Raw genomic sequence first — 24,330 nt, 5'->3', positions numbered from 1 at the left:
TTTGTCGCCTTTTCACTTCGAGCTTCTGTCACTGTCTCCACCCATCTGCCAAGCATCTCCCTCGTCCATATCCACCTATCACTTCTCAGCCTCTGTCCAGCTCCCACCTTTTTTTCCAGCTTTCCCTCCCCTACTCCATCAGTCTGAAGAAAGGTCTTTTCACAAACTGTGTCCACTTCCCTCCATAGATGCTGCTCGACCAGTAGAGTTCCTCCAGCATTTTCCATTTTGCTCATGACACTTTGGTGTTCACCCTCGAACTACATCTGAAATTCTTTCATGTAGTAGACACTCCATCGTCAGGTACCTTCCACCATAAGATCTGACATTAATCTTTCCTCATTACTCATGATCAAATCTACATTAGCATAATCCCTGTAATATATTGATCTAAGAAACAATTCCTGATGTAAATTCTTCCTACACGACTGGGCAGCACGGTGACACAGCGGTAGAGTTGCGGTAGGGTTACGGCACCAGAGACCCGGGTTTGATCCTGACTACGGCGGCTGTCTGTACGGAGATGGTACGTTGTCCACGTGACCTATGTGGGTTTTCTCCAAGATCTTTGTTTTCCTCCCACACTCCAAAGACGTGAAGGTACGTAAGTAATTGGCTTAGTATAAATGTCAAAATTGGCCCTAGTGTGTGTAAGATAACGTTAATAGACAATAGACAATAGACAATAGGTGCAGGAGTGGGCCATTCGGCCCTTTGAGCCAGCACCGCCATTCAATGTGATCATGGCTGATCATTCTCAATCAGTACCCCGTTCCTGCCTTCTCCCCGTACCCCCTGACTCCGCTATCCTTAAGAGCTCTATCTAGCTCTCTCTTGAATGTATTCAGAGAATTGGCCTCCACTGCCCTCTGAGGCAGAGAATTCCACAGATTCACAACTCTGACTAAAAAAGTTTTTCCTCATCTCTGTTCTAAATGGCCTACCCCTTATTCTTAAACTGTGGCCCCTGGTTCTGGACTCCCCCAACATTGGGAACATGTTTCCTGCCTGTAACATGTCCAACCCCTTAATAATCTTATACGTTTCGATAAGATCCCCTCTCATCCTTCTAAATTCCAGTGTATACAAACCTAGTCGCTCTAGTCTTTCAACATATGACAGTCCCGCCATTCCGGGAATTAACCTAGTAAACCTACGCTGCACGCCCTCAATAGCAAGAATATCCTTCCTCAAATTTGGAGACCAAAACTGCACACAGTACTCCAGGTGCGGTCTCACTAGGGCCCTGTACAACTGCAGAAGGACCTCTTTGCTCCAATACTCAACTCCTCTCGTTATGAATGCCAACATTCCATTGGCTTTCTTCACTGCCTGCTGTACCTGCATGCTTCCTTTCAGTGACTGATGCACTAAGACACCCAGATCACGTTGTACGTCCCCTTTTCCTAACTTGACACCATTCAAATAATAATCTGCCTTCCTATTCTTACCACCAAAGTGGATAACCTCACACTTATCCACATTAAACTGCATCTGCCATGCATCCGCCCACTCACACAACCTGTCCAAGTCACCCTGCAACCTCATAGCATCTTCCTCACAGTTCACACTGCCACCTAGCTTTGTATCATCGGCAAATTTGCTAATGGTACTTTTAATCCCTTCATCCAAGTCATTGATGTATATTGTAAATAGCTGCGGTCCCAACACCGAGCCTTGCGGTACCCCACTAGTCACTGCCTGCCATTCTGAAAGGTACCCATTTATCCCCACTCTTTGCTTTCTGTCTGTCAACCAACTTTCTATCCATGTCAGTACCCTACCTCCAATACCATGTGCTCTAATTTTGCCCACCAATCTCCTATGTGGGATCTTGTCGAAGGCTTTCTGAAAGTCGAGGTACACCACATCCACCGGCTCTCCCCTGTCAATTTTCCTAGTTACATCCTCAAAAAATTCCAGTAGATTAGTCAAGCACGATTTCCCCTTCGTAAATCCATGCTGACTCGGAACGATCCTGTTACTGCGATCCAAATGCTCCGCAATTTCGTCTTTTATAATTGACTCCAGCATCTTCCCCACCACTGATGTCAGACTAACTGGTCTATAATTTCCCGTTTTCTCTCTCCCTCCTTTCTTGAAAAGTGGGATAACATTAACTACCCTCCAATCCACAGGAACTGACCCGGAATCTACAGAACATTGGAAAATAATCACTAATGCGTCCACAATTTCTAGAGCCACCTCCTTAAGCACCCTGGGATGCAGACCATCAGGCCCTGGGGATTTATCAGCCTTGAGTCCCATCAGTCTACCCAAAACTTTTTCCTGCCTAATGTGGATTTCCTCCAGTTCCTCTGTCACCCTAGGATCTCTGGCCACTAGAACATCTGGGAGATTGTTTGTATCCTCCTCAGTGAAGACAGATCCAAAGTACCGGTTCAACTCTTCTGCCATTTCCTTGTTCCCCATAATAAATTCCCCTGCTTCTGTCTTCAAGGGACCCACATTTGCCTTGACTATTTTTTTCCTCTTCACATACCTAAAAAAGCTTTTACTATCCTCCTTTATATTATTGGCTAGTTTACCCTCGTACCTCATCTTTTCTCCCCGTATTGCCTTTTTAGTTATCTTCTGTTGCTCTTTAAAAGAGTCCTAATCCTCTGGCTTCCCACTCTTCTTCGCTATGTTATACTTCTTCCCTTTTATTTTTATGTTGCCCTTGACTTCTCTTGTCAGCCACGGGTGCCTCTTACTCCCCTTAGAATCTTTCCTCCTCTTTGGGATAAATTGATCCTGCAATTTCTGCATTATTCCCAGGAATACCTGCCATTGCTGTTCCACAGTCTTCCCTGCATGGCGCCTCCTTCCAGTCAACTTTGGCCAACTCCTGCCTCATGCCTCTGTAATCCCCTTTGCTATACTGTAATACTGACACCTCCGATTTTCCCTTCTCCCTCTCCATTTGTAGAGTAAAACTTATCATATTGTGGTCACTGCCTCCTAATGGCTCATTTACCTCGAGTCCCCTTATCAGGTCAGGTTCATTACATAACACTAAATCCAGAATTGCCTTCTCCCTAGTAGGCTCCAGTACAAGCTGTTCTAAGAATCCATCTCGGAGGCACTCCACAAACTCTCTTTCCTGGGGTCCATTACCAACCTGATTTTCCCAGTCTACATGCATGTTGAAATCCCCCATGACCACCACAGCATTACATTTGTGACATGTCAATTTTAGCTCCTGATTCAACTTGCACCCTATGTCGAGGCTACTGTTTGGGGGCCTGTAGATGACTCCCATTAGGGTCTTTTTACCCTTACAATTCCTCATCTCTATCCATATTGATTCTACATCTCCTGATTCTATGTCACTCCTTGCAAGGGAGTGAATAGCATTCCTTACCAACAGAGCTACCCCGCCCCCTCTCCCCACCTGTCTGTCTTTTCTGTACGTTGTGTACCCCTGAATATTCAGCTCCCAGCCCTGGTCCTCTTGTAGCCATGTCTCAGTGATTCCCACAACATTTTACTTGCCAATGTCTAACTGAGCCTCAAGCTCATCCACTTTATTTCTTATACATCGCGCATTTAAATACAACACTTTAACTTCGGTATTTACCTCCCCTCTCACACCGGTCACCATTGGCCCTGACCTTACTCTCATATCCCTTCGAGAACTTCCCTTCCCATTCATACGAGAGTCCTTTACAGTTTCTCCTGTATTCGCTTCCCCTTTAACTCCATCTCCATATTCCCAATTTGTCAACCCCTCCCCCCCACTACTTAGTTTAAAGCCACACTTGTAGCACTAGCAAACCTGCCTGCCAGAATGTTGATTGATTGAAGAAAGACTGGATAGACTCAGCTTGTACTCGCTGGAATTTAGAAGATTGAAGGGGGATCTTATAGAAACTTACAAAATTCTTAAGTGGTTGGACAGGCTAGATGCAGGAAGATTGTTCCCGATGTTGGGGAAGTCCAGAACAAGGGGTCACAGTTTAAGGATAAGGGGGAAGTCTTTTAGGACCGAGATGAGAACGTTTTTTTTCACACAGAGAGTGGTGAATCTGTGGAATTCTCTGCCACAGAAGGTAGTTGAGACCAGTTCATTGGCTATATTTAAGAGGGAGTTAGATGTGGTCCTTGTGGCTAAAGGGATCAGGGGGTATGGAGAGAAGGCAGGTACAGGATACTGAGTTGGATGATCAGCCATGATCATATTGAATGGCGGTGCAGGCTCGAAGGGCCGAATGGCCTACTCCTGCACCTATTTTCTATGTTTCTAGGTCTATAAGGTAATTGATTGATTGATGGATGGATGGATGGATGGATGGATGGATGGATGGATGGATGGATGGATGGATGGATGGATGGATGGATGGATGGATGGATGGATGGATGGATGGATGGATGGTTGGTTGGATGGATGGTTGGATGGTTGGATGGATGGATGGATGGATGGATGGATGGATGGATGGATGGATGGATGGATGGATGGATGGATGGATGGATGGATGGATGGAAGGATGGAAGGAAGGAAGGAAGGAAGGAAGGAAGGAAGGAAGGAAGGAAGGAAGGAAGGAAGGAAGGAAGGAAGGAAGGAAGGAAGGAAGGAAGGAAGGAAGGAAGGAAGGAAGGAAGGAAGGAAGGAAGGAAGGAAGGAAGGAAGGAAGGAAGGAAGGAAGGAAGGAAGGAAGGAAGGAAGGAAGGAAGGAAGGAAGGAAGGAAGGAAGGAAAGAAAGAAAGAAAGAAAGAAAGAAAGAAAGAAAGAAAGAAAGAAAGAAAGAAAGAAAGAAAGAAAGAAAGAAAGAAAGAAAGAAAGAAAGAAAGAAAGAAAGAAAGAAAGAAAGAAAGAAAGAAAGAAAGAAAGAAAGAAAGATATAGCATGGACACAAGCCTTGAAAGCAAAGATACTAGAGGAGCAAGATGAACCACTCCATCGAAATCACCTATACTGAAGTGTAGTGCGCAAAGGAACATAACGTCCACCATTTTAGTAAGCAAAACCCACCATTCGCTATGCCTCTCGCAGAGTAGTCAGTGTTTGGGGGGAATAGTATGTGTGATGACATCATAAAAATGCAGAATATATCTCATCTATCAATTCACAGATTTTTGTTATTTTTCTTTTTTTTTAAATCTGCAAGTTTCTGCCTACTAAAATGGCGCCATGACATACTATGCCATGACAGTATTTAGAGTCGAGTGGTCTATCTTGCTCTGCTCTATTATCTTTGCTTGAAAGCAATTTGACAGATTTAATGTTCATTCACACTCTAAGACCAAGCTGTGATTTGTAAAATGTAACTATCAAAACCTAAATCTATTCGACTCTAGTTTTTTTTATTGTACCTGTTCAACATACATCTCTCATTGGAATGTAAGATTAAATGACTTTTAGCTTTTTATGAATTGAATCATAAGCACTACTTTGTCTTTTCATGTTGTTTCATTATTGCCACTTGAAAAGAAAGGACCCTTACAGTATGCCACTTACAATAACAAACTAAATGTGAATGCAGGAGGTATAACAAAAGGTTTGCCGATGAAATTAAAATTAGTGATGTTGTGGATAGTCTCTGGTTACAGAATAATATTGATCAGCTGATAAATTAGACTTTAGAGATACAGCAGGGAAACAGACCCTGTGGCCCACAGTGTCCACACCAACCAGCGATCACCCTGTGCATTAGCATTCTCCTGCACACCAGGGACAATTTACAATTAACCAAGCCAATTAACCTACAAACCTGTACGTCTTTGGTGTGTGGGAGGAAACTGGAGCACCCGGAGAAAACTCACGTGGTCACAGAGACAAAATGCAAACTCTGTAAACAGGACCCGTAGTCAGGATCAACCCAGGTCTCTGGCGCTGTAAGGCAACAACTCCACCGCTGCGACACTGTGCCGCCCCAAATGAGGTGGAGCAATGGAAGATAGTGTAACCCCGATAAGTATGAGGTGTCAGTCTGAAGAAGGGTCTCGACCTGAAACATCACCCATTCCTTCTCTCCTGAGATGCTGCCTGACCTGCTGAGTTACTCCAGCGTTTTGTGAATAAATACCTTCGATTTGTACCAGCATCTGCAATTATTTTCTTACAGTATGAGGTGATGTATTTTCAGAGGTCAAATAAGGGTAGGACATATTCCACGATGGGAGGGCATTGGGGTTATTGAGGACCACAGAACCTAGTGTACTAAGGCATAGATCTCTAAAGGTAGCTGTATAGGTAGATAAGGTGGTGAAGAAAACATACAGGTGGCTGGCATTTGCCAAAGCGTAGAAACTCAGAACATGATGCCCATGTTACAACTATTTAAAACTTTGGTTATATCACAGTTGAAGTGTGTGCAGTTGCAATCACCACAATGAAGGAAAGATGGGATTGACCTGGAGAGAAGTTGGAAGATGTTCAAAACTGCTGGAGGAACCCAATGTGCTGAGCAGCATCGATGGAGACATAGGGACAGATGACGTTTTGGGTTGAGACCCTACACCAGTTGAAATGTTTTAGTCAGTATTGGTGATGATATTATTGATTATAGCATTCTTGTAATTGTCTATTTTTTCACCACCCCCCTCCCCTACAATCCTTCAAAGGTGAACAAGCCAAAGGGCAACAAGAGCAAGCCAAAGGAGTCAGAATTGTATCGCAGGGAAATAAAGCCCTTCGGCTGGGCTCTCCATGCATACCAATAAGCTCGGATTGCCAACTATTCTGTATTAGCCGGGACATCCCGTATATTGGGCTAAATTGGTTTGTCCCGTACAGGACCACCCTTGTCCTGTATTAGGCCCGGGCGCCGCTGTAGGCTCGGACACTGTAGGCCTGGACACTGTAGGCCCGGACACTGTAGGCCTGGAGGCCCGGGCGCCACCTAACGGAGGATGCGTATCCTTTAAATATTTCTCTTTTCACCTAAACCCAATGTCATCCAATTCCATTGGAAAAACACAGAAATTATCTTCAAGCTCTGCATTATTTTGTAAACATTTACAAAGACATTCACAACCTCCTGTGCTCCAGTGAGAACAATCTCAGTCTGTCTAAACTCTCCTTGTAACTGAAGCCCTCAATTCCAGGCAACATCCTGATGATTCAGTGTGTGAATCAGAACTGGACACAATATCCCAAATGTAGCCTGATCAGCATCATGTACAGCAACATAACAGTCCAACTCTTATAGTCAATCCCCATGCCCTTGAAGGCAAGCAAGTCAAACACCTTCTTTAGTTTAGTTTAGTTTAGTTTAGTTTAATTTCGTTTATTGTCACGTGTAGCGGAAAGACTATACATAATTACAATCAAGCAGTCCACAATGTTAATATACAGAATGAAAGGAATAACGTTTAGTGCAAGATAAAGTCCAGTAAAGTCCGATTAAAGAAAGCCCGAGGGTCTCCAATGAGGTGGATGGTAGATCAGGACTGCTCTCTAGTTGGTGGTAGGATGGTTCAGTTGCCCGATCACAGCTGGGAAGAAACCGTCCCTGAATCTGGAGGTGTGCGTTTTCACACTTCTGTACCTCTTGCCTGATGGGAGAGGGGAGAAGAGGGAGTATCCAGAATAAGACTCGTACTTGATTATGCTGCTGGCCTTGCCGAGGCAGCATTAAGGGAGCTGTGAACTTGCATCCCAAGATCCTTCTGCACATCATCGTTTCTAAGGCCCTGGCCATGTACGGTACATATCCGGCCAATATTAAACAAGATGCATTCTTACGTGTATGTCTGGATGAAATTTCATCTGCCACGACTCAGCCCAATGTTCCAGATCTATGTTTCTCTGTATCCTTAGGCAACCATCCTCGCTTTGAACAGCTGCACCAATCTTGGTGTCATGAGCAACCTTATCTATAAGGCCACAGGCATTCACCAGTCACCTAGTTTCAAGCCCACCATTGGTTCTCTCATACCCTGGATTCGCTGCGACGCAGGTCTCCAATCATCCTCATTCTTACTTGAATTTCTCTCCACTCTCAACCTTATTCTTTTATTGGGCCCTTAACCCACCTCTCACCTCCCTCATCTCCTGCAGCCGTACATTTCATCAGACACCTCCTCCCAAGCCAGCCACGTGCCTACTCACTATGCCAGTGACCATGCATGCATCTTCTTCCTTGCCACTACCACTCCTACCCTCACTCCCCCCTTAATCAATGCCCTGAACCCATTTCTCTGCTAGGCCGCAGGTTGTGCATTGTGGATGAGTTCATGATTCTTAAGGCAGTGCACATGGTCTGTAACTTGAAGCAGGAAGCCCACAACCCAAGTCGTGGCTGGGGCACCACTGTGATTGAGAGCATGAGGATTTCTAGGCATCAGGGCTCCCACAGTTATTACTTCCAACACTGGGCAGTACAGCACTGGAACATGCCCTTTGGCCTATGTCCATGCCTATCATATTGCCAAAGTAAACAAATCTCATTTGCCAACATATGGTTCATATCACTTCATTACCTGCCTATCCAAATACCTCTTCCATGTTGTTATTGTGTCTTCCTCCACCACCAGCTCGGCAGTGCGTTCCAAGCACCTACTGCTCTCTGTATAAAATATATCTTGCCCTGCACTTCTCCTTTGAACTTTAGAAACAAGGAACTGCAGATGCTGTTTATAAAAAAAGACACAAAGTGCTGGAGTAACTCAGCGGATCAGGCAGCACCTCTGGAGAACATGGATAGGTGACCTTTCAAGTCAGGACCCTTCTGCAGACTGATTATAGAGAGGCTAAAGAAAGCAGGAAGAGAGGAGGAGCAGGACAAAGCCTGGCAGGTAATAGGTGGATGCAGGTGAGGGGGGTTTTGATAGGGAGATGGTGGACAAAGGACAGGGTTGAAAAGACAGAAGGCATGAGGCAAAACGATTGAAGAGCTGTGAATTTTGAAGCTAGAGGAAGGAATGTAGGTGGATGGGGAGTGGGAGGGGGGGAGAAATTGGTGTGGGTCCAGGTGGGACACAGGGGAAAGATGGGAGGGAACAGAAAGTAGGGGTGAGGGACGAAGGGGGAGGTGCGGATGTAGTTGCTTACAATTGGAGAATTCAATGTTCATACCGTTGAGTTTAAGCTACCCAAGTGGAAGATGAGAGGTGATGCTCCTCCAGTTTGCATGTGGCATCGCTCAGGAAATGGAAGACACCCTGGACAGGTTAGTATGGGAATGGGAAGAAGATTTGAAATGGTTAGCAACCAGGAGATCCAGTAGGCCTTGGTGGACTGAGATCAGGTGTTCGGTGAAATGGTCGCCGAGTCTACGCTTGGTCTCGTCGATGTACCAGAGGAGCTTTTGAACTTTCTTCTTCTCACCTTAAAGTCATGCCCTCTAAAATTTGACATCTTTACCCTGGGAAAACGAGACTGACCATCTACCCTGTGTTCTATGTTCAGGCATCAAAGCTCTCATGGTCACTACTTACAACCAGCTAATCCTGACCAAACCTTCCATGGAGATCTAACCTCATGATGTGTAGGAGGGAACTACAGATGTTGGTTTAAGCTGGAGTAACTCAGAGGGTCAGACAGCATCTCTGGAGAAAAGGAATAGGTGACATCTCGGTTCTGAAGAAGGGTCTTGACCCAAAACGTGTCTAAAGATGGGTCTTGACCTGAAAGGTCACCTTTTCCTTTTCTACAGAGATGCTGTCCGACGTGCTAAGTTACTCCAGCTTTTTGTGTTTATCTGAGCTGATGATGTTGCCTTGAGATTCCAGATTTTAATTGAATGTACATTTTGTAATGAAGAAATCCATTGCACCATTAAGCAACACACATCAGAATCCTGTGTTCAATACCTACATGTTTAAAGGGCTACATCATGTAATGCCCCTCCCATTAGCATCAAAAGCAAAACATGCTTCTGGTTTGGGTCATAGGGAGAGTGGATCACCAGAATCCTTCAGTGATCACCAAGACGCAGGCTCGGCGATCGCTTCGCTCAACACCTGCGCTCGGTCCGCTTTGGCCAATCTGATCTCCCGGTGGCCGAGCACTTCAACTCCCCCTCCCATTCCCAGTCTGACCTTTCTGTCATGGGCCTCCTCCAGTGCCACAGTGAGTCCCACCGGAAATTGGAGGAACAGCACTTCATATTTCGCCTGGGCAGCTTGCAGCCCAGCGGTATGAACATTGACTTCTCCAACTTTAGATAGTTCCTCTGTCCCTCTCTTCCCCTCCCCCTTCCCAGATCTCCCTCTATCTTCCAGTCTCCACCTATATCCTTCCTTTGTCCCGCCCCTCTGACATCAGTCTGAAGAAGGGTCTCGACCTGAAAAGTCACCCATTCCTTCTCTCCTGAGATGCTGCCCGACCTGCTGAGTTACTCCAGCATTTTGTGAATAAACACCTTCGATTTGTACCAGCATCTGCAGTTATTTTCTTATACCAAGACAGTAATCTGTCAGACTACCAACTCAATGGTGATACTGGTCCTTCACCACACTACCCTGAGCTGCAATACCCCATTCTCCTCATCCAACAACCCCGGCCCTGCACTTGAAAGATACAGGGATCTCCATCTTTGAGGAACAGGGGAAATGGGGGTGATGGTGGAAGGAAGGATTGAGTTAACAGTAGACGGAGGGAATTGGGCATGGGGATGGCAGTTCACCATAAAATGAGGAAGATGTTGTCTCTTCAGGGTTCCTTTGCTTGGTGTTTTAGTCACTAATAGTCACCTGGTGATTTTTATGAGGGCCCAGACCTTCAGGTAATTGGTAGATCAGTGGTTAACGTAGGGGGGAATGGAGGGGATCAACAGAGAAAATTATAATTGGATCAGATAATTTCTAAGTAAATGCAATTTCTACATATTGCAACCTCTCGGCTTGTTTCTCCCAGCACGATGCTGTCTAGCTTACTGAGTATTCCAAGCATTATTTTTGTTTCCTCCACACTGTTGTTCCTTTTTACACCTTCACCATTCAGAACCTCTCCTGAGGAGCCCTGTCTGATTTCTCTAGGGACTCCTCACCCTGACCCATTTGCTACACAATGTGAAGCAGTCAGGATTTCACCATGTCGTTTCTATACAACAGACTATAATACAACTCTGTTAATGGATTGAGTGAAGATTAGAGGCAGAGTTTCCATCAGCGCTCCCCGACCCCCAAACAATACCCTGTCGGAAGATTGATGAGAATCCTGGAGAAAAGATTGAACAGCAATTTGTGCCTAATGAGAAATTCAGTGTCTAATGAGAAATTTGGAGAATCCCCAAGAGAATGTTGTGCTTCCCTTTTCTTCACAATTGCCTGTGAGTTGCAGTTATAGATGTGTAGGAAGGAACTGCAGAAGCTGGTTTTACTTCAAAAATAAACCAACATGCTGGAGTAACTCAGCGGGACAGGCAGCATCTCTGCAGAGAAGGAATGGGTGCTGTGTTTTGGGTCAAGACCCTTCTATCAACTGTGGATGGCAAGATCCTTAAATAGAAATCAGCTTTATTGGTAATTACAGTATGTAGAACGCCTGTCATGCCTTTAGACTGCTATTAAGCACTTTACAAGTAATAGGGTAGATTTGGAGTAGTGTTCTTGTTTTAATGCAAGAAACCCAGCAGCTAATTGGTCAGGATCCAACCGCTCCCAATCTTACTAAAACAAAAAAAATATGATTAAAAGCAAACAATAGTTTGGATGAGGACCAACACGCTCCTACGTGGCAGGAGAAAGAGCTAAAGCTGGAGCTACATGGATGAACAGAGGCGGAAAGCAGAGGGTCCAGACCTGAAATGTCACCTATCCATGTCTGCCAGAGATGCCGACTGACCCGGTACATTACTCCAGCATTTTGCTCAAGATTCCAGCAACTGCAGTTCCTAGTACCTCCAGGTTTGCTATTTGGTAGTTTGACTGATAATAAATTAATCCCTGGGACCTACCACTTTGCTGGAGTCCGTGGGGTCAGATGGTAAGGCAGCAAAGCTTGCCTTTTTGTGGTGCCTATCACAGCTCCAAGTCATCCCATTAAGGCAAATGAACTGCCTTGGAAATGTTGTCACTGTTATAATATAGGAAACATGGTGGCCATTTGCATCCTTTGATTGTAGTACCACAGTTATCAAAGTGAATATAGTCCGACAAAAGTATATTTTTGTACTGAAATTGATAAATGTATACACATATTGACATGGACCACAGAAATAGTGACCCTACCGGCCTTCGAATAACTTCATGGTTTCCTTTTTGCCGATCTGAGAGAAAGAGCTTTGCTTTAATGTCTTGTGGAAAAGGCAAGAACTCCAACAGGGCAATCCTCCCTCACAGAGGGAGTTCTGACAGAGGACTTAGTGCCTGGATTATTAAAAATGGGAAAATAACCCATTAATCTTCAGACAAGAACAAAGAGGGACCTGACAAGGGGTGTGGGGGGGGGGGGGAGGGGGGGAGGGGGGGAGCCCGCCAAGAACAAAGAGGGACCATCGACACTCTAATGAGTACTTTGTTGTCAGCCCTAGGTGGCAACTAAGTGCAACTCTGCGTACTTTGTGAGACTGATTGTAGTGAGGGGGAGATGGGTGGAGTACGTGATAAAGGCTAGAGGTGAAACGGAAAATTGGGTGTCAGATAAGAAGAGGAGTGAAATGTAATGTCAGAGGGATGGATATAGGTGGAAGGGGATGGGGGGGGGGGGAGAGCAGGATAGAGGGAGAACTGGGTGAGGGGGAAAGGGCCACAGGAAAGACTGAGTGGGAAGAGAGTTGTTACTTAAAACAAGAGAATTCAATGTTCATACCATTGGGTTGTCAGCTACCCAAGTGAAATATGAGGTGATGTTCCTGCAGTTTGCAATTGGCCGCACTTTGCCATAAAGGAAGCCCAGGACAGAAAGGTTGATATGGGAATGGGAAGGAGAGTTAAAATGGTTAACCATCGGGAGATCCTGCAGACCTTGGCAGACCGAATGTAAAAGTACGCAAAACAGTTGTCGATGGGAACTTGCTATTTGGTGTTTTTAACTTCTCCTTCAAGGGAGGATGAGCAAACGATTGTGCACCATAGAAAGCTTACTATCAGAATGCTTCAGATCTGCCCAAGACTGCCAGAAATTACAGACAATTATAGATATATATCAGAGATATAGAACAATGGCTGCCTCGCCAGCAGTCTGTCTGTCCTTTCTACTGTTTTTAATTATTTTATTATGTGTCAAAGTATATTGTAGTGTTTCTTGGTTTATTTTATGTGGGGGGTTGGGGGGGGTGGAAATTGGGGGAAACCTTTTTTCAATCTCTTCCTCGACGGAGATGCGATGTTTCTCCGTATCGTATCTCCGTCCCCACTGCGGCCTAACATCGAGGAGTTGGTGGCCTTCCCTGGTGACCGGCACGGCGCTTCATGCCGCGGGTGCGGCGCGGACTTCAACTTCGTGGAGCTGCGATCCTTTGCCGAGGATCGACTAGGAGGCCTGTGGACTTTAACACCGTGAAGCCCGCGCTCTCTGGTAAGAAGGGGCCGACTCGGGAGCTCCATGCCGCATAGAGTGTTCCAAACCATCCCGACGCCGGAGTTTCGATCATCCCAACGAGAGGTCCTCGGACATCGGACCGTCGGCCGCGGCGACTGCAGACGGTTCAACAGCCCCGACCGCGGGTGAACAAAGAGGAAGTTGATTGAACTTAATTACCTTCCATCACAGTGAGGAATGTGGGATCCACTGTGGTGGATGTTTATGTTAAATTTTATTTTATGTGGCTGTGTGTCCTGTTGCTTTTAATTGGTATGGCTGTATGGTAACTCAAATTTCACTTTATCTTAATTGGTACATGTGGCAATTAAATTGAATCTTGAATCTTGAATCTTGAATCTTGAATCTTGAATCTTGAATCTTGAATCTTGAATCTTGAATCTTGAATCTTGAATCTTGAATATGGCCCAGACCATCACACAGACCAGACTTCCCACCATTGACTCCGTCTATACTTCACGTTGCCTCGGAAAAGTAGCCAAACATAATCAAAGAAGAGAAGAGAGACACAAAATGCTGGAGTAACTCAGCGGGTCAGGCAGCATCTCTGCAGAGAAGGAATGGGTGACGTTTCGGGTCGAGACCCTTCTTCAGACTAATTTCAGATAATCAAAGAATATCCCAGCCAGGTCATTTCTTTTTCCCCATGCTACCGTCCAGCAGAAGTTTGAAAGCATGCACCAGCAGACTCAGGAAGAGCTTCTTCCCCACCATTATCATGCTTCTGAACAGCCTTTCCACAAGCTAGGGTACCATTGAATTCACCTCTACCCTATTGTGGATATTGAAATTTGTCCAAAGAAATGATGTGCTAAAATGTGCCACAATGCTGAGAACTGTATTCTTCACTCTGCATCTTCGCCTTTGCTCCAATTACCGTACATGAGTTTGATTGTATTTAGGTACAGTATATCCCACCTGTTTGGGTAGCATGCAAAACAAAGCTTTCCACTGTGGCAATACTAAACTTAAACCTTTCATGTGATGATATGACATATTCTTAAAATTCTGATTAATAAGAAACATCGCACAAATAAATAAGAAATATTCTTTGGTCTTGTTTTGGTCACGTAATATTGCAAACAAAAATTGTTCAGTTCTCCATATATTACACCATTTCTATAAAAAAACACTGCAGCACCTTCATAAAGATCATGACACTCTCGTGTTTCTCTATCCATAATATCGCATGTAGGACTGAATTGGAATGCAGCCCAAAATCTAGAGGATTATACATTTCTGTGTCACCATGAAATGTTGCCGTAAGAATGCCTTTGGACACTATCAAGATTATTACCGAACACTGTTTCAGAATAGACGTCACACAGTGTGGGCAGTGACTTGCACCAAAGCACCGTGCATTTTTCTATTATACCTTGTCTACCATGTTATACTTGGATCCGTAACCACCAGTGATGCAGCGTTCCACAACTATGCACTTTCATCTTGGTTCATGGAGGATTAAGGAATCACGCATGCCCAGACACAGAAGACTATTATTCCGAGACCAACTCTTTAAAAGAGCTATCCAGTTATTCTGTGTAGGAAGGAACTGCAGATGCTGGTTTAAACCACAGATAGACACAAAAAGCTGGAGTAACTCAGCGGGTCAGACAGCATCTCTGAAGAATAATAATAATAATATATTCCTTTATTCGTCCCACACCGGGGAAATGTACTCAACCCGAAACGTCACCTATTCCTTTACTTCAGAGATGCTATCTGACCTGCTGAGTTACTCCAGCTTTCTGTGTCTACATCCAGTTACTCTCTTGTTTCCCTTATCCTCTTTTCTTTGTTCAAAGGCTTGCAAATTCTACTCTCTCCCCATGACTAATTGCACTGAGTAGTCCCTCTTCACCTTGAGCTGACTTCTGGCAGGTCAGGACATTCACAATTGCCTCCAAATCTGCTCAAAACTTCACCCATTCCTTCTCTCCAGAGATGCTGCCTGTTACTCCAGCATTTTGTGTCTACCCCTACTCTCATTGTCTGTACATCTACAATTTATTTCCAGTAATCTGCAGCTTATCCGTTTCCTTGCCTCCTATTTGGTTTGGTTTGGTTTAGTTTAGTTTAGATTAGTTTGGTTTAGTTCAGTTTAGTTTAGTTTAGTTTGATTAGTTTAGAGATACAGCATGGAAACAGGACTTTCGTCCCATTGAGCCCACCCCAACCATTCCCTAGTTCTATTTTATCCCATTTTCTCTTTCATTGCCTACGTACTAGGGACAATATTTACAGAGGCCAGTTATCCCCCAAACCCCCATGTTTTGGCGATGCGAGAGGAAACCAGAGCAGCTGGAGGAAACCCACACAGTCACAGGGCAAGCGTGCAAACTCCACATGGACAGCACCCGAAGTTAGAACTGAACCCAGGTCCCTGGCGCTGTGAGTCAGCAGCTCTACCAGCTGCGTGTCTGTGGCGCCCTATATATAATTCCCTTGTGCCATTCTCTTTCAGATCCCCACAAATACAAAAAAGGCCAGGCAATAGAAGAAGATGAAGAAGACAGTGATCACGACAGATTCCCACTGGCAGCCTATGATTCAGATACTGCCACCGTGCATTATTTAGCAGATAGTGTAGTGAAAGAGCCTTCACATCATGTGTAGGAAAGAACTGCAGGTGCTGGTTTAAATCGAAGATAGATACAAAATGCTGGAGTAACTCAGCGGGACAGGCAGCATCTCTGGAGAGAAGGAATGGGTGACGTTTCGGGTCGAGACCCTTCAGTCTGAACAAGGGTCTCGACCTGAAACGTCACCCATTCCTTCTCTTCAGAGATGTTGCCTGTTCTGCTGAGTTACTCCAGCATTTCGTGTCAGGCTTCATATAATGACATACTAGGCACAAGTGGTTTGTATGCAGTGCAGGAGACAAAAGTATTGTAGATGCCAACTTGACAAAGGGCAAGGATTCACACATGTGTGCAGAAGGTTGAGATGTGCAGAGTCCAAAACAAAGCTGATAGCCATAGAACATAGAACATGCGGCACGGTGGTGCAGCGGTAGAGTTGCTGCCTTACAGCGAATGCAGCGCCGGAGACTCAGGTTCGATCCTGACTACGGGCGCCGTCTGTACGGAGTTTGTACGTTCTCCCCGTGACCTGCGTGGGTTTTCTCCGAGATCTTCGGTTTCCTCCCACACTCCAAAGACGTACAAGTATGTAGGTTAATTGGCTGGGCAAATGTAAAAATTGTCCCTAGTGGAAAAAAGTTCTGACTGTCTACCCTAATTTTGTAAACTTCTATCAGGTCAGTCCCTCAGTCTCTGATGCTCTAGAGATAGCGATCGGCTTGTCCAACCTCTCCTGGTACTGACTGTCCTCTAATCTAAGCAGCAATTCTGTAAACCTCTTCTTCACCCTCTCCACAGCCTTCACCGATCCTGTAGTGGGGACGACCAGAACTGTGCAAAATGTACAATGAAATGCATGGTGCATTGGGAAGTTTGTCATAAACTATGTTTCATTATCAAAAGTCACAAAGAAATTCTTCATCAACCTCGGCTAGAGCTTTGAACAGGACTTGCAACTATCCAGCTTGGAAGTAGGTGCTGCCCCCATTGGCACATGTGTGGATTTAGTTTAGTTTAGTTTAGTTTAGTTTAGTTTAGTTTAGTTTAGTTTAGTTTAGTTTAGTTTAGTTTAGTTTAGTTTAGTTTAGTTTAGTTTAGTTTAGTTTAGTTTAGTTTAGTTTAGTTTAGTTTAGAGATATAGCGCGGAAACAGGCCCTTTTGGCCCACCGGGTCCGCGCCGACCAGCGATCCCCGCACATTAACACTATCCTATACCCACTAGGGACAATTTTTTTACATTTCCCAAGCCAATTAACCTTCATACCTGTACGTCTTTGGAGTGTGGGAGGAAACCAAAGATCTCGGAGAAAACCCACACAGGTCATGGGGAGAACGTACAAACTCCGTACAGACGGCACCATAGTCAGGATCGAACCCGGGTCTCCGGTTCTGCATTCGCTGTAAGGCAGCAACTCTACCGCTGCGCCACCGTGCCGTTCAAGCTACATTGCAGGCTCTGAGATGGACTGCGCAGAAGCAAGTGCAAAAAGAAAGCAAGTACTAAGAAGTCGCATGTATTTTAGTTAGTTTATTGTCACGTGCACCTCGGTACAGTGAACAGGTTTTTGGTGTATGCTATCCAGTCAGCAAAAAGACTACAAATTATTACAATCAAGCCATCTGGGACTGCAGCTATTACAATATATATTAATCATTTAGATGAAGGAATGAAAAGTAACATTAGCAAATTTGCAGATGACACAAAGGTGGGTGGCAGTGTGAACTGTGAAGGATGCAGGGTGACTTGGACAGGTTGGGTGAGTGAGCGGATGCATGGCAGATGCAGTATAATGTGGATAAGTATGAGGTTATCCATTTTGGTGGCAAGAACAAGAAGGTAGATTATTATCTGAATGGTATTAGATTAGGAAAAGGGGAAGTGCAAAGAGACCTTGCACAGTGGCACAGCGGAGAGTTGCGGGTTCGATCCCGACCACGGGTGCTGTCTGTACGGAGCTTGTACGTTCTCCCCATGACCTGCATGGGTTTTCTCCGAGATCTTCGGTTTCCTCCCACACTCCAAAGACGTACAGGTAGGCTAATTGGCTTTGGTTTATATACTTGGTATAAGTGTAAATTGTCCCTAGTGTGGGTAGGCTTGTGTTAATGTACGGGGATCGCTGGTCGGTGCAGACTCAGTGGGCCGAAGGGCCTGTTTCCGTGCTGTATCTCAAAACTAAACTAAACTAAACTAAACCTAGGTGTGCTTGTACATCAGTCACTGAAAGTAAGCATGCAGGTGCAGCAGGCAGTGAAGAAAGCTAATTGCATGTTGGCCTTCATAACGAGAGAATTTGAGTTTAGGAGCAAAGAGGTCCTTTTGCAGTTATACAGGGTCCCAGTGAGACCACATCTGGAGTATAGTGTGTAGTTTTGGTCTCCTAATTTGAGGAAGGACATTCTTGCTATTGATGGAGTACAGCGTAGGTTCACAAGGTTAATTCCCGGGATGGCGGGACTGTCATGATCATGGTGAATGGCGGTGCTGGCCCGAAGGGCCGAATGGTCTACTCCTGCATCTATTGTCTATTGTCTATTGTCATATGATGAAAGAATGGAATGACTGGGCCTGTATTCACTGGAATTTAGAAGGATGCGAGGGGATCTTATAGAAACATGTAAAATTATTAAGGGATTGGACACGCCAAATGCTGGAAACATGTTCCCAATGTTGGGGGCATCCATTGGAGCCATAATTGCTAAGAGTACAAAGGTAGATGGGAGAGCAAAGATAGACACATAATGCTGGAGTAACTCAGCAGCTCAGACAGCGTCTCTGGAGAAAAAGGAATAGGTGACGTTTTGAGTTGAGACCCATCTTCAGATTCAGAGGAAAGGAAAACAAGAGAAATAGGCGGTGTTGTAGAGAGATATAGAACAAATGAATGAATGAACGGGTGGTGCCATCAGCGATGGCAGCCTCGCCAACAGTCTGTCTGTTCGTCATTTTTTTTATTTTTAGCGTGTTTTAAAAGTGTGTGTTAATGTTCTCTGGTTAGTTTTATGTGGGGGGTGGGTGGTGGTGGGGGGGGGGGGGTCGGGGGAAACGTTTTTCAATCTCTTACCTTGCCGGAGATGCGATTGTTTTCCAGATCATATCTCCGGTCGCTCTGCGGCCTAACGTCATGCAGCTGGAGGCCTTGCTCGGGACTGACTTTGAGCCCCACCGTGGGTCCATGGACTTACCATTGGAGCCTGCGATCCCTGGTCCGGGATCGATGCTCCAACTGCGGCCTGCGGATTTCAACATCGAGGAGCTCGCAGTCTCGGGTAGAGGCTGATGTCAGGAAGCTCCAAGCCACATGAGGTTCGACGAGCCCCGACCCGGAGTCCGATCGCCCAACGCGGGGGAGCTGAGATCCCCTAATGCGGGAGCTTGATCGCCCCGACAACGGAAGGTTCGAGTGCCCCGACCGCGGGAGAACAAAGAAGGGAAGAAGATTGAACTTTTTTTGCCTTCCATCACAGTGAGGAATGTGGGGGAGTCGCTGTGGTGGATGTTCATGTTAAAAATTTATTTCGGTGTCTCGTTACTCTTTATTGGTATAACTGCATGTCAAATCAAATTCCTCGTATGTTGCAAAACATACTTGGCTAATAAATTACTATTGTGATTATGATTATGATTATTATGATTATGATATGCAAAAAAGTAACGATGATAAAGGAAAGGCCTGTGTTAGCTGTGGGCTAGGTGAAAACACGTTACAGACAATGAGATTCAACAAGATGGCTTTGAAGCTCGTTATCATGTCTTCTCATTGTCTGGAACTCATATGTGTGCTATCAAGGCAAATCATCCCATACTTGAGTACAATCAAACCATGTACACAACAAGTAATGTAAAAAGAGAAAGGAAACTGCAGAATATAGTATCACAGCTACAAAGAAAGTGCAAGTAAAAAAATTGCAAGGATTGCAATGAGGTACAGTGGAAGATTGGGAACACATCCTTAGCTGATGAAAGGTCTATTCAATCGTCTAATCACAGTGGGGAAGAAGTTGGTTCTGAATGTGATGGCTCATTTTTTCAAGATTTTGTACCTTCTACCTGACATGAAAAACAACAAGAAACCAAGGAGTTAATTAGAAAATGTATTGTTGGTCGTTATCACAAAAGGGGCAGAGTTAAAAAGAAGAGAAATGTTGACAAAAATATATAAGGCCTTGATGAGACCGCACCTGGTACAATTTTTGTTTCCTTATTTAAGGATAAGGAGGGTCGCACGGTGGCGCAGCAGTAGAGTTGCTGCCTAGGAGTGCCGGAGACCCTGGTTCGATCCTGACTATGGCTCTTGTCTGTACAGAGTTTGTACATTCTCCCCGTGATCTGCGTGGGTCTTCTCCGAGATCTCTGGTTTCCCCCCACACTCCAAAAACAAACAGATTGAAGATGGGTCTCGACCCGAAACATCACCCATTCCTTTTCTCCAGAGATGCTGCCTGTACCGCTGAGTTACTCCAGCATTTTGTGTCTAGGTTTGTAGGTTAATTGGTTTGGTATAAATGTAAATTGTGTGTAAGATAGTGTTAATGTGCAGGGTTCGCCAGTCAGCACGGGCTTGGTGGGCCGAAGAGCCTGTTTCCGCTCTGTATCTCTAAACTAAAACTAAACATTTGCATCAGAGATGAGGTTCACTACGTTGATATATAAAAAAAGCAAATGCTGGAAATACTAGCCAGTCAGCACGGGCTTGGTGGGCCGAAGGGCCTGTTTCCGCGCTGTATCTCTAAACTAAAACTAAACATTTGCATCAGAGATGAGGTTCACTAGGTTGATATATAAAAAAAGCAAATGCTGGAAATACTAGCGTGTCTAGCATGTCTAGCAGCAGATGTGGGCAGATTAAACAGGGCTAATTTTTTTAGTCTGTAACCCCTGAAAAGTTAGCTTTATTTCTCATTCCTTAGATGTTGTCTGTCCTGATCATTGTTTCCACCATTTTCGGTATTTATTTCAGATTTCCAGCTTCTGCAATTATTTTAGATTTTCATTCACTAGGTTGATTTCTGGGTTGAAGGTGTTAATTTTTGATGAAAAGTTAAGAAGGGTTTGCGCTTAGTGGAATTCAGAAGAATAAGAGTTGATCTTATTGAAATGGATTAAATTCTTTGGGAGCTCGATGAGGTAGATACTAAGAGGATTCTAGAACAGTCTGAAATCCACGTCTCAATGCCTCTGTTTATTCATTCACTCCACCAACATTGCTGGAGAAATCTATTTCTACCTGGGAGCAACTTTGCAGCAGAAGACTGGCTCTGAAAAGCATCTGTTCATATCTATCATGGGCGGCACGGTGGCGCAGCGGTAGAGCTATTGCCTTAGAGTGCCAGAGACCCAGGTTCGATCCTGACCACGTGTGCTTGTCTGTACGGAGTTTGTACGCTCTCCCCATGACCTGCGTGGGTTTTCTCCAAGATCTTCGGTTTCTTTGCACACTCCAAAGATGTACAGGTTTGTAGGTTATTTGGCTTGGTATAAAATTTAAAATTGTCCCTAGTGTGTGTAGGATAGTGTTAGTGTGCGGGGATCGCTGATCGGAGCGGACTCGGTGGGCCGAAGGGCCTGTTTCTGCCGTGTATCTCGAAACTACACAAAACACGAAACTATCACAGTCTATATCTTGCAGGCATTGAAGGTTAAAATTGTGGCAGGACGCTTCAACCATTTGGAGGCACATTGCAGCATTAAAAAAAAGCCACAGGTAGCAGTAACATGCAAGTGGTTGCAAACAGCCCTTCAGTGGTTGAGTGTCCTGGTTCACAACACACAGAACTAAATCAGAGTTTAATATAAAGTGTTCACTGGTGCCAGAGTATTGAAATCAACATTATCATATCAGCATTTCATGCAGATTGATGTCGTATTCTGCTGCTCAGCATTGTTTTGACTGATTTTCACTGCATCTCGTTACCTTCTCCCCAAGGCATGTGCAGAGGCACCCACTGCACCTAAATGCCCTGCACTGTTGACCCCAGTTCAACATCCTCTGAGTTTAGTTTCTGAGATGGAACAAGCAATACATAGACTCCCAGTCTGACCTTTCTGTAATGGGCCTCCTCCAGTGCCATAGTGAGTCCCACCGGAAATTGGAGGAACAGCACCTCATATTTCGCCTGGGCAGCTTGCAGCCCAGTGGTATGAACATTGACTTCTCCAACTTTAGATAGTTCCTCTGTCCCTCTCTTCCCCTCCCCCTTCCCAGATCTCTCACCGTCTTCCTGTCTCCACCTATATCCTTCCTTTGTCCCGCCCCCCTGACATCAGTCTGAGGAAGGGTCTCGACCCGAAACGTCGCCCATTCCTTCTCTCCTGAGATGCTGCCGGACCTGCTGAGTTACCTGTGAATAAATATCTTTGATTTGTACCAGCATCTGCAGTTATTTTCTTACAATACACAGACTCCAAACATTCTGGCACCCTCGGATCCCCTAGATGTTATTAAACACCCATAATTCTATGTCACCGTTGAAAATGGATAGATTTTCTGTTTTATAGACACAAGCACTTGCTATATGTGAAATAATTGATTTGTGATTAAAATGTGATTATCTGCAGCACATTGCAGCTGGCCAGTGTCCATCAGCAGAGTTTACATGTCCTGGAAATGAAATGCAAGGTAGAGACACAGTATTGAGTCAATATTATAACATCAAATGTGTGTCGGGCTGTTTTATACTCCTGAGGCACAGTTCACTTAAATGATAACCTCGTTACAGGCTGGAATTCTACTGGATTCACTACTGACACCTGCAGGATTTCTGTAGACCACATACTCTTAATACGATTGGTAACAGTTTAATGAAAGATGCTTGGTTTGCACAACCTAAGCTATCCATCCCTTTGTTCTGAGTAATGGAAAATCATTTCTCAATACCCTGCTTTACTTTTCCCTATTCTTGCCCTCATATTGTTGAAATAACTCCATGAGATGGCACTGCTGACAGACAAACTCTGCCTACATCATGTATTTGTACAATGCATATTATGAATAAGGTGAAGAGATTAAATGTCTGTGTTCAGCTAGTTCAGAGTCAAACCAACCGACTTAGCTTTTGCTAACAGATGGAGGTTATCCAGTAGAACCTGTCTCTGAAGATTTGTTACCCCCTTTTTGCCTCATAGCACATCTAGTCCAGCTCTCCTGTACAAATGCTCACATACATAGGATAGATAGCCAGTGTCTAGGAGTGTCTAAATCTAAACTGCATAGGTTTAAGGTGGGGGGTTTAAAGGGATTGGAGAGGCAATGTTTTTCACACCAAGTGTAATTGGTATCTGGAGTGCCAGAGGAAATAGTGAAGGGTGTCTAAATTGGTACTTAAATGAGCAAGGAATAGTAGGATGCAGAATTAATGCAGGTGAGTGGAATCTGTACAGATACAGTGGTGGGCTAAAGGGCCTGTTTCTACACTGTACAACTTTAAGGCCATGCGATAGTTTGGACAAATGTAGAGTTTTGAGATGGTGTTTCAGTTCTCAAAGTGTCTCTTGCCACTAAATCTAGGGCACTACAATGTCTTAATTCTTTTTAACGCTGTTTTTAAACTTAGCTTCATGCCAACAGGAAGTGATTCTGATTATAAATGTACCAATATTTGTTGCTACGCCATTGGGGATGGTCTGTGTTTACGTGTGGCAAAAGGGCAACAGCGGAATTACTCAATGTGTTTTTTGGATGAAGTTAATGTGCTTGACGTCAAGAACATGTGGGCAGGGATCAATTAGCGCAGCTACTCATCACTGTGATAATGTCTGCAATTGCCTCTGAATTTAAAAAAAAACAGGTCAGTAAGTGTTCAAAGTGCAATTGAAATGGATGATGCGTACAGTAATAAATGGTACATTTCCTTCCTGCACTTAAGCTTTCACTGCCTGTTACATTTAAAATCTTTCCATTAGCAATAATTTTCTAGAAAATGTTTGCTCTGGCTTTTACTGTAAGATCATGATGTTCCTTGTTTGCATTAGGAAGGAAAGGATATTTCATTCTGTAACATTAATTACAAATTCAAGAATTTATCAGGCGGCACGGTAGCGCAGCGGTAGAGTTGCTGCTTTACAGCGAATGCAGCGCGGGAGACTCAGGTTCGATCCTGACTACGGGTGCTGCACTGTAAGGAGTTTGTACGTTCTCCCCGTGACCTGCGTGGGTTTTCTCCGAGATCTTCGGTTTCCTCCCACACTCCAAAGACGTACAGGTATGTAGGTTAATTGGCTGGGTAAATGTAAAAATTGTCCCTAGTGGGTGTAGGATAGTGTTAATGTGTGGGGATCGCTGGGTGGCACGGACTTGGTGGGCCGAAAAGGCCTGT

This window comes from Rhinoraja longicauda, chromosome 15 (assembly GCF_053455715.1).
Source record: "Rhinoraja longicauda isolate Sanriku21f chromosome 15, sRhiLon1.1, whole genome shotgun sequence".
Classification (NCBI taxonomy): Eukaryota; Metazoa; Chordata; class Chondrichthyes; order Rajiformes; family Arhynchobatidae; genus Rhinoraja; species Rhinoraja longicauda.
This window is presented reverse-complemented; position numbering follows the sequence as displayed.